Raw genomic sequence first — 8,785 nt, 5'->3', positions numbered from 1 at the left:
TCACAGAATATTAAAAATGCAAAAAGCTCCCATCATCTCATCGCCTATCTTTCTCATCCAGGTGAAACTGCTTCCATGATTGACTTTTCCCTATTCATCCCACTTTCTGACCCTGTACCAGTGTTTATCCCATTTCTATCGCCTGCATGAGTTCTGTTTTATCTCCATACTGCCGGTACTATTATTTGTTTTTTAAAAATTGATTTCAAAAGGATTCATTTCATTTTTTCTTTACATTGGATTTAGCAGTAACATCCATGAAATCAGTTTTATTATATTAGTTTTACTTTCCCCTTCTAATATACAGCAAATGAACCCATAATTATTTAAAAAATTCATGCTTCTACCAGCTAAAATGATCATTCATATGACTGTCCTGCACATATGACAGGTTGGAAAAAAGTACACTAGGGCAGAAGCCAGCAAACTTTTCCTATAAAGGATGAAATAGTAAATATTTTGAGCTTAGCAGGCCAAGAGACAAAATTTAAGATATTATATAGGTACTTATATAACATAAAAAAACTAATTTCCACATTTCCCCCCAATCATTAAAAAATGTAAAAACCATTCTAACCCATAGGTCATACAAAAACAGATGGAATTTAGCTCCCAGGCCACAGTTTGTCAACCCCTGCTTGAAACATATATCTGATACTTATTTGAACCTTCTCTGAAATGTCTATAATGGTGAGTGAGACAGGAAAAGACTCATCGGATATCTGTGAAGATGAACTATGTGGACATATTAAGTGCTTAGCACAACACCAGGCACAAACAGCATTACTCAATAAATATTAGCTGTTGTTTTCATTGCCATCATCGTCACCATCTTCTTCTTAGTGGGGTTGTTAACCACTGAGTATGTGGCTTGGCACACAGTAGGCACTCAGTGAAAGCTAGATGGTGTTGTTATTTCTCATGGTTGGGGTATACAGCATTTCAACCTTTTAAGCACATCAGACTTAACTGTAGGATTTTTAAAAAACACACATGCTGATTTTCCACCCCCAGAAATCCCAGTTTGCCCAAGGAAAAGCTGAGCACGTGTCTTTTTTTTTTTTTTTTTTTTTTTGAAAACTCTAGAGGCGAATCTGGTGATTCCAATCACAATCTAGTGGCTGATAGAGGGAGGATAATCTGGACGACAGGGTGGGAAATCCCCATCCCTAGACTGGCCATTAGCTCTGCTCTGTTTTATGGGCACATACGACACAGCTGGTGCTCAGTCCACTTTGGAAATATTGGATTCCATCTGTCAGTCAGTCATCAACCGATGCTAACTGAGGACCTATCACACACTGGCCCTTGAGCCAAGTGCTCAGATACAAAAATGAAGGAGGCAAAGGTTCTATGGTTTACAGCCCCCTTCCCTCACCTTCCCTCCCTTTGCCACCCCTTGTTTTTCTTCTTAGCCCCTTTTAACCACCTGGCACCTTAAGTATATATGTTGCTTCTGTCCCTGAGAGCAGGGTCCTGATGGATCTTACTCATTGCTGCTGCTACAGAACAGTGCTTGGCACTCAGGTGATGTGCTTAATAAAGATCAGTGTTAAGGAGGTGAATCAGGAACTCTGTGCATCTTGGAGAGCCACGCTGATTCCAACCCAAGGCAGAGCGCAAGGCCCCAGACTCATGGGCCTTGGAATGTGGCGGTGAAGAGAAGAACGTGATTTTCAGCCCTGCCATCATTTTGCTATTTAGTCAGAAATCACTGCTATAAGTTTCAGTTTATTCATTTTTGAAGTTTATAAAATGTTGTGAGGATTAAGTGGGATAATGCTGAATGTGTGGAGAGTGCTTAAAAACAGTAGTTCCGTTGAGTTGATTTTCACATCACCTGGAATTGAATAAACAGAAAACAGTTCTAGAAATGTTTTGAACATTCCTGAAGAGATAAACTGAGTAGCCAGCAATATGCCTACAATATTCCTAATTATACAGCCTGAGAGCATGCATCTGTTCACTGAACAAATATTTATTGAGCTTCTACATGTAGTGGACACTACGGTGGGGTCCCAGCATATGGGAGTCATAAAACCAGACATGGTTTTATGTGCAGAGGAGATAGACAGAAATTAACTAAACCAAGAATCATAGAATTGCAACCCTGAAAAGAGCAAGGCAGTGAGGTATATGGTGCTTTCAGGCCTGTACTGGTAAGGGTGGATTTAACCTAGTCTAAAGGCTGAGGCAAGGTTTCCCTGAGCAAGTGATCCTTGGGCTAATATATGAACTATATGAAGGCATTAACTAGACTAAGAAGAAGGCAGAGCTTTGGTTGGGTGCAGGGGCTCACACCTGTAATCCCAGCACTTTGGGTGGCCAAGACGGGTGGATCACTTGAGGTCAGGAATTCGAGACCAGCCTAGCCAACATGGTGAAACCCGGTCTCTACTAAAAATACAAAAATTAGCCAGGTGTGGTGGCAGGTGCCTGTAATCCCAGCTAGTTGGGAGGCTGAGGCAGGAGAATCGCTTGAACCTGGGAGGCGGAGACTGCAGTGAGCCAAGATCACGCCATTGCCTGCCAACCTGGGTGATAGAGCAAGGCTCCGTCTCCAGAAAAAAGAAGGCACAGCTAGGCATGGAATAAGGACAGAAAGAAACCACAGTTCAGGCAAGGAAATGATGAAAATTTCATGTCAGAAAGGAGGCAGGAGTCAACCAATCAGGGTAGGCTAACTCTTCTCAAATCTCAGCGTGCTCACAAATCCCCTGAGCATTCTCTGAAAATGCAGATTCTGATGAAGCAGGTCTGGGGTGGGGCCTGAGAATCTGCATTTCTAATGAGCTTCTAGGAGATGCCGAGGCTGTTGGCCTGCAGACCATACTTTGAGTAGGAAGGTGTTAGGCCATCTCTTTATCCTGAAAGCAGGGGAATAAGAGACTTTCGTAGGATTCTTCCGGATTTTATGAACCCACTTTGCCGTTATCATGGAGCAAAACCCTCTGCCTGGAATTTGTGAATCCTTTCGAAGCCATAAGATTTAGTCGGAGTTGCTGTTCTTTCCTAGCAAGTATGTCACCCCCGTTCTAGGTGGCATCGCCTGGAACAGGCTGTCTTTGCCCAACAGAACCCGGCTTGCTTGGGTGTTACGATTCAGAAGCTCTAGGGGGTAGCGATGGGGAGAGGACAGCTCAGACATTTTTTTTTTTTCTTTTTAATCAGGTTAGGTTTGCTGAAAAGAAAATATAGAAATGTATACAAGTAGATCATCTTTGAGATGCAATGATAGCCACCCATGGGACTGAAATGAAATCTTCCAAACACGAATTTGTCTCAAATTCAATCATTAAAGGATTAAGGGACAGGTATGCTTTCGTTGTTGCTCCTGGTGTCCGAGTAGACCCCGATTAGAAATCTCAGGACTGCCAGCCCACATGGCAAGACTGATCACTACTGGGGTCGTGATCATCCATAGAGATGAGCATTGGGAAACCAGAGAGCAGGACAGTGCTGACACCCCTGGCGGGGAGACAAGCACAGGAACCAGGGCAGATGAAGCTGGGAGGCGAGTTCTCCTTTGGTGACATTTGAGGGGACACGACGAAGAAAGCAGATGCCCACAATACACCTTTGCTGCATCTCTCCCAGGTGCACTGATGTCTTTCTAAGACAATCTGGGTGACAAATATGAGCCCAAGAAACATTGCCCTTGTAACAGATCCCAGCCGCTCCCGACGAATGTCCCTAAACAAAGGTTGCACACTACCCCCTCGTGCTTGAGCTCAATTTAATTACTCACCTCTGCTGCTTTAAATCAAAGGTGGTTCCTATTAAGCATAATTACCTTTGCCAGCAGCTTGTATAACACAGTAGTGAGGAGCTACTAACCAGGAATGGTTTCCACAGAGTATTATATATGCGATTGGACTAAATCAACAGCAGCCAGGGCCCTCAGCTTCGGATACACACGTGATTCAGCCACGAGCACATACATGTTGCAGGTAGAGTGTCACATGCACACATCAATACAATGTTTCCTTCGCATATGTCAGCAGCCTAGAAACACCACTATGCAAGAGAATAAACTACAAGAGAAAAGGCTTCTCTAAAGCTCGAATGCACAATATATGTTGCTAGGTCAGTTTTTCCACAAGAAGGCAAATTGCAATCCAACCAGTTAGTCTCTGAACAATCCCAAATACCATAAGAGAAGTCAGACAAACTTTCTCAACAACCAAATGCCCATATTCCTCCAGCCTTCTTACCCGGGGAAAGTAGGAAGTGATACCACCCAGGCTGACTGGGATACAGTCATTTTTTTTTTTCCTATTCAACCTCACCACATCTTTCATTCCGGACATACAAAAACTTTTTAAAATCATGAGCATCTTCATCATTTCAGGCTTCTCAATTCCCTTTTTTTTCTAGTAAATAAATAAATAAAAACCTGAAAGGAAAGTTGAGAAGAACTTTTGGCCCTAAGCGAAAAGAAGATACAGTGATCTAGACTTGGAAAGTGGTTCTTTCAATCCTTTGGCTCATTCTGGGAGGCATATTTTACCCCACTTCCACTTTATAGAAACCGTTTTATTAAACTATGTGCCCCAAAGCATAAATGCAGACCTCAAAATAATATATCTCTTTCTCCAAGGACATCCATGTGCTATTCCAGTAGTCTTCAACTTACTGTTGTCTACCAACACCACATTGACTAACATTTATTCAGAACTTCCTACATAACCAGCATGCATTAAACACACTATTTTTAATGAAGAAAGGGGGGCTTAGAAGGTTAAATAACTTGTCTATGATCAGATAGAAACTAAATAAGCTTGGCCGAGCACAATGGCTCACACCTGTAATCCCAGCACTTTGGGAGGCTGAGGTAGGTGGATTACCTGAGGTCAGGAGTTCGAGACCAGTCTGGCCAACATGGTGAAACCCTGTCTCTAGTAAAAAATAAAAAAAAAAATAAAAAAAAAATTAGTCAGGCATGGAGGCGCATACCAGCTACTCAGGAGGCTGAGGCAGGAGAATCGCTTGAACCTGAAAGGTGGAGGTTGCAGTGAGCCAAGATCGCGCCACTGCACTTCAGCCTGGGTGACAGAGCGAGACTCTGTCTCAAAAGAAAAAGAAAAGAAAAGAAAAAGTAAATAACCTAGATTGGAACCTCAGTTTGCTTGAGTTCAAAGCACTCGGTTGCACCCTATAGAGAATGTAGCATACAGCTATGGACTCTGCTGGCCCTGCGTGCATTCCTCCCTTTTTTGGTAATGCCACTTTGATTTTGCTCTGGCAAATCATTCTGGATGCACACAGCCAGAGAAAGTGATTGGTTTGGGGAGGGTCAGGGAAACCTATGCAGGCCAAGGACAACCCCAGAACATTTGCTGGAGGTCCTTGGAGAGAGATGGTCTTTTCTGCCAGTGGCTAAGCCAGACGGACGATGAGGCTAGGTGGTTGCTGTGACCACCCCATGTAGAGATTCTGAATGAGAAGTGAGGTTAAAAAACATCAAAGATGGAGCTTACCCCAACCCCGTCGCTTGGGTCTCTGTATCTGTAGCTGTGAAGCTGGAGCTCCGCTGAGTCACTCAGATGCTGTATAATGTATCACAGGCAACAGCAGGGTTCATCAAGATAAAAAAAAAGTTTGACTTCTAGAGGTGCTGAGGTTAGGTACTTGGTGTGACTTTGGAATCAAACACACCTGAGCTTCAATCCTGGCTCCACTATATGTCTTCTATCTGAACTAATTACTTCACAGCTCTGTGTCTCAGTTTGCATATCTGGAAAACAGGAATAATAGTCTACCTCCTCAATTGAAAGGGAGGCTAAATGAGCCTCAAGTGCACTGTAACGTACACGGGACAGAACCTGGCACGTGGTGGACTCTTGGAAATGTTAACGTGTCTGGTTATCACAGTTTCCAGGAGCAAAATAGAGGGAAGGAGACACAGGGAAACCAAGTCGGTTTGATTAAAGGTTGTGATGAGCAATGAAAAAGACTCAAAGTGGCCAATCAGGAAAAAATCTGGAGAACTTCATGGCACATTATGGCTCATAAGAGCTGGCCAGGGGCTAATGTGCAGGATAGAGGGCACCTGGGTTCAGGAAGGATTCACCTGAAGGGAAATCAGGGAACCATTGCTAATGAAAATGTCAGGGCCCACCTGTGATAAAATCCGGACAGGAATCAACAATTAGATCCAGAAACAAACATATAGACGTGAGCTTGAATTCCTAGGGAGCCACAGATCATCTTTACGCATTCATTTATTCATTCATTCATTCATCCATCCATCCATCCATCCATCCATCCATCCATCCATCCATTCATCCATTCATCCATTCATTCACCCATTCATTCTTTCAACTAACATCTCCTGAGCCCTCACTGGGTGCCTTCTTCTGGACGTTATTCTGGGCACTCCATTGCTAAACTCTGAAGGCAGAGGCTGTGCCTTGTTTATACTGATAAGCCCTGACACACAGCACGGGGGCCAGAAAACAATATAAATTAATAAATATCTGCTAAATGAATAAAAGGCAGACTCTCAAATACACATATTCCTTTCAGGGAACTTATCTTTCACTAATTTGTTTGATCTATCCATCCCTTCTTCCCTCAAGCAGTTTCCAAGCCTCTTTTGTGTTATTCTTGGAATGAGATTTGTAGCCTGGAAAAGCTACATGGCAGCATCAACTTCAGCCCAGTAAGGTTTCCAGATCAAGTCCTCACCCCACAAACTTCCCTTTGCTCCTCTGGAAGGCAAGAGCGGCCTTTTACTTTTTCTGTGTTTCTCGCATAGAAAATTAAAACATCTCAATCCACAAATTGGTTTGCTCAGTGTACTATGTGTCACAATTGTCATTTTCATGATTGCAAAAACTGTAGGAAGCCCTTCCCCTTGTCTTCATTTATTGTGTTTTTCTTTTAATAAGGAAGGTGGTAAGTTTCCATTGCTACTGTTTTATCTTGGGGGACTCCCCATTAACTTTTCAAAATCCTTCCCTCCACTTCAGGAAAGCAGCTTAAAGTATGTGCCTAAGAATTCCAATTGCAGTTACAAACAGGCGTCCCTGCTTATTTTTATTTGTTAGAGTGCACTGGCAGATTCAAAAGTCAAACCAAAGCACAAAACTTTTCTTGTGGAGGGGTGCTCAGGGGACTATGATCTAAAATGAAAATGAGATCATGGTTTAAAAACAACAACAAACCTCACACAGTGCATTGTCACACGTTTGAAAACATCTCTGTATTCCTTAAATGTTCTGCTAAGAGTACTAACAGGTCAGTCCACAGGAAATGCAAGAATACGTTATATTTTAATCAGGGCACATAAAACACTGTCTAGAATGTTATGTTGCCCGGGGGAATGCAGTGAGCAGGGAACATTTACAAACTCCAGGTCAGTCTCCCCATTACATCACTGTGAAAAAAAATAAATTTATGAGGTTAAATTATATGGATGTTATATATTGGAAATGTTAGCCCATTCCCAAATGAGAATGTTGGCTGAAATAGCCAGATTCCCGGAGAGAAATTTCAAAGTCCTTCTATTGTGGATGTTTTTATGGTAACTTTCCACAAAGCAGTGAAGACTTATTCTTTGGAGATAATGAAATGAATAAAAAAAAAGAGAAGCCTAAGAAAAAAACCTCTAAATTCCGATCGAGAGGGCACCTAAAAGAGTTGCTTACATTATTCTTCTCCTGAGATGATAATACAGAAGTTATTTTGTGGAACTTACTCATGATTTATTTGATCTATTCCTCATCTAAGTGATTGGAAACACAGATGTTGATGCTATAACTTTGCTTCCAGTAAATAATTCCTCAAAGGACTCACATTTGTTTAACCTTAGTCACAAGATGATAAAACTTATTAAACATTTATGGAGGCAGCAACACAATTCTGTTGGTTTATGTGTTTGGCAAGTTTGGAAACTCATTTCTCCAACTTTTCCACCTTCCTTTCACCTCTTTTAAAGAAAGAGGAAATTCCTGTACCTGGATTATGAAGATTTTTTTTCCCCTTCATTCTTTGTCTCTCCATTTGTGGCTGCAGTTTGACAGTAAACAGAAGGGCTGCCATGCTGATCTTAAGGAACAATAATTAAACCAAAGGGACAGGAGACAACGGGCTCCTATGGGATCCACAGAGGAAGAATAAAAGCCCCACTGGGGAACTGTTTTCTTACGATTGCTAGCCTGTTTCTGAGATAAGCAAATGTTCATGAGTGCCATATGCATGCATCGGTTTATCCATTTGACATTTACTAAGACCCTACTACAGTCAGCTCTGTGAGTATAAATAACTGGGGTATCTAAATATTCCGAAGGCCTGGAACCTTGGAGAACCCCTTATTCATTCATTCATTCATTCATTCATTCATTCATACATTCATGCATTCAACCCAAACACCGACTATGTTCCAGGTATTGCAAATGAATTGTTCCCACAATTCCTAAAATGAATCCCTGACACGATAGGCCATGTGGCATGGAGAGGAAGAGAGGCAAGGAAATAGACAACACAATAGGGTGTGGAGCTTCCGGTACTATCTGTCTCTTATACATTTCCCATTGAGAGCAAATTTTCCTGAGCAGGGGACATCCTGTGTAACAGTGGTTCTGTTTTTCTCTCACCAAGCCGTGACCAGAAGGTCAGGGTACAGTGCCACAGGGGAACCCCCAGGGAAATACACTGTGACGTTGGCTTCATGTTCACAGGGAAAATCCTGCAGGGTTTTGCGGTGATTCCATTAGTTGCGTAGTTGGCAAGAACTCATGCACATGCCAGGTCCACCACAAATGCAAATTCATGCATCAGA

The 8,785-nt window shown here is 42.3% G+C and overlaps 1 protein-coding gene across 3 annotated transcripts in view; it reads right to left on the bottom strand.

Moving 5' to 3' along the window:
- TSHZ2 (teashirt zinc finger homeobox 2) overlaps positions 1-8,785 on the bottom strand; it is a 505,591-nt gene that overhangs the window by 477,456 nt on the left and 19,350 nt on the right. The window lies entirely within an intron of this gene.

The sequence above is a fragment of the Macaca mulatta genome, chromosome 10, assembly GCF_049350105.2.
Source record: "Macaca mulatta isolate MMU2019108-1 chromosome 10, T2T-MMU8v2.0, whole genome shotgun sequence".
NCBI lineage: Eukaryota > Metazoa > Chordata > Mammalia > Primates > Cercopithecidae > Macaca > Macaca mulatta.
The sequence above is the reverse complement of the archived record's forward strand: the minus strand, read 5'-3'. Positions and strand labels throughout refer to the sequence as shown.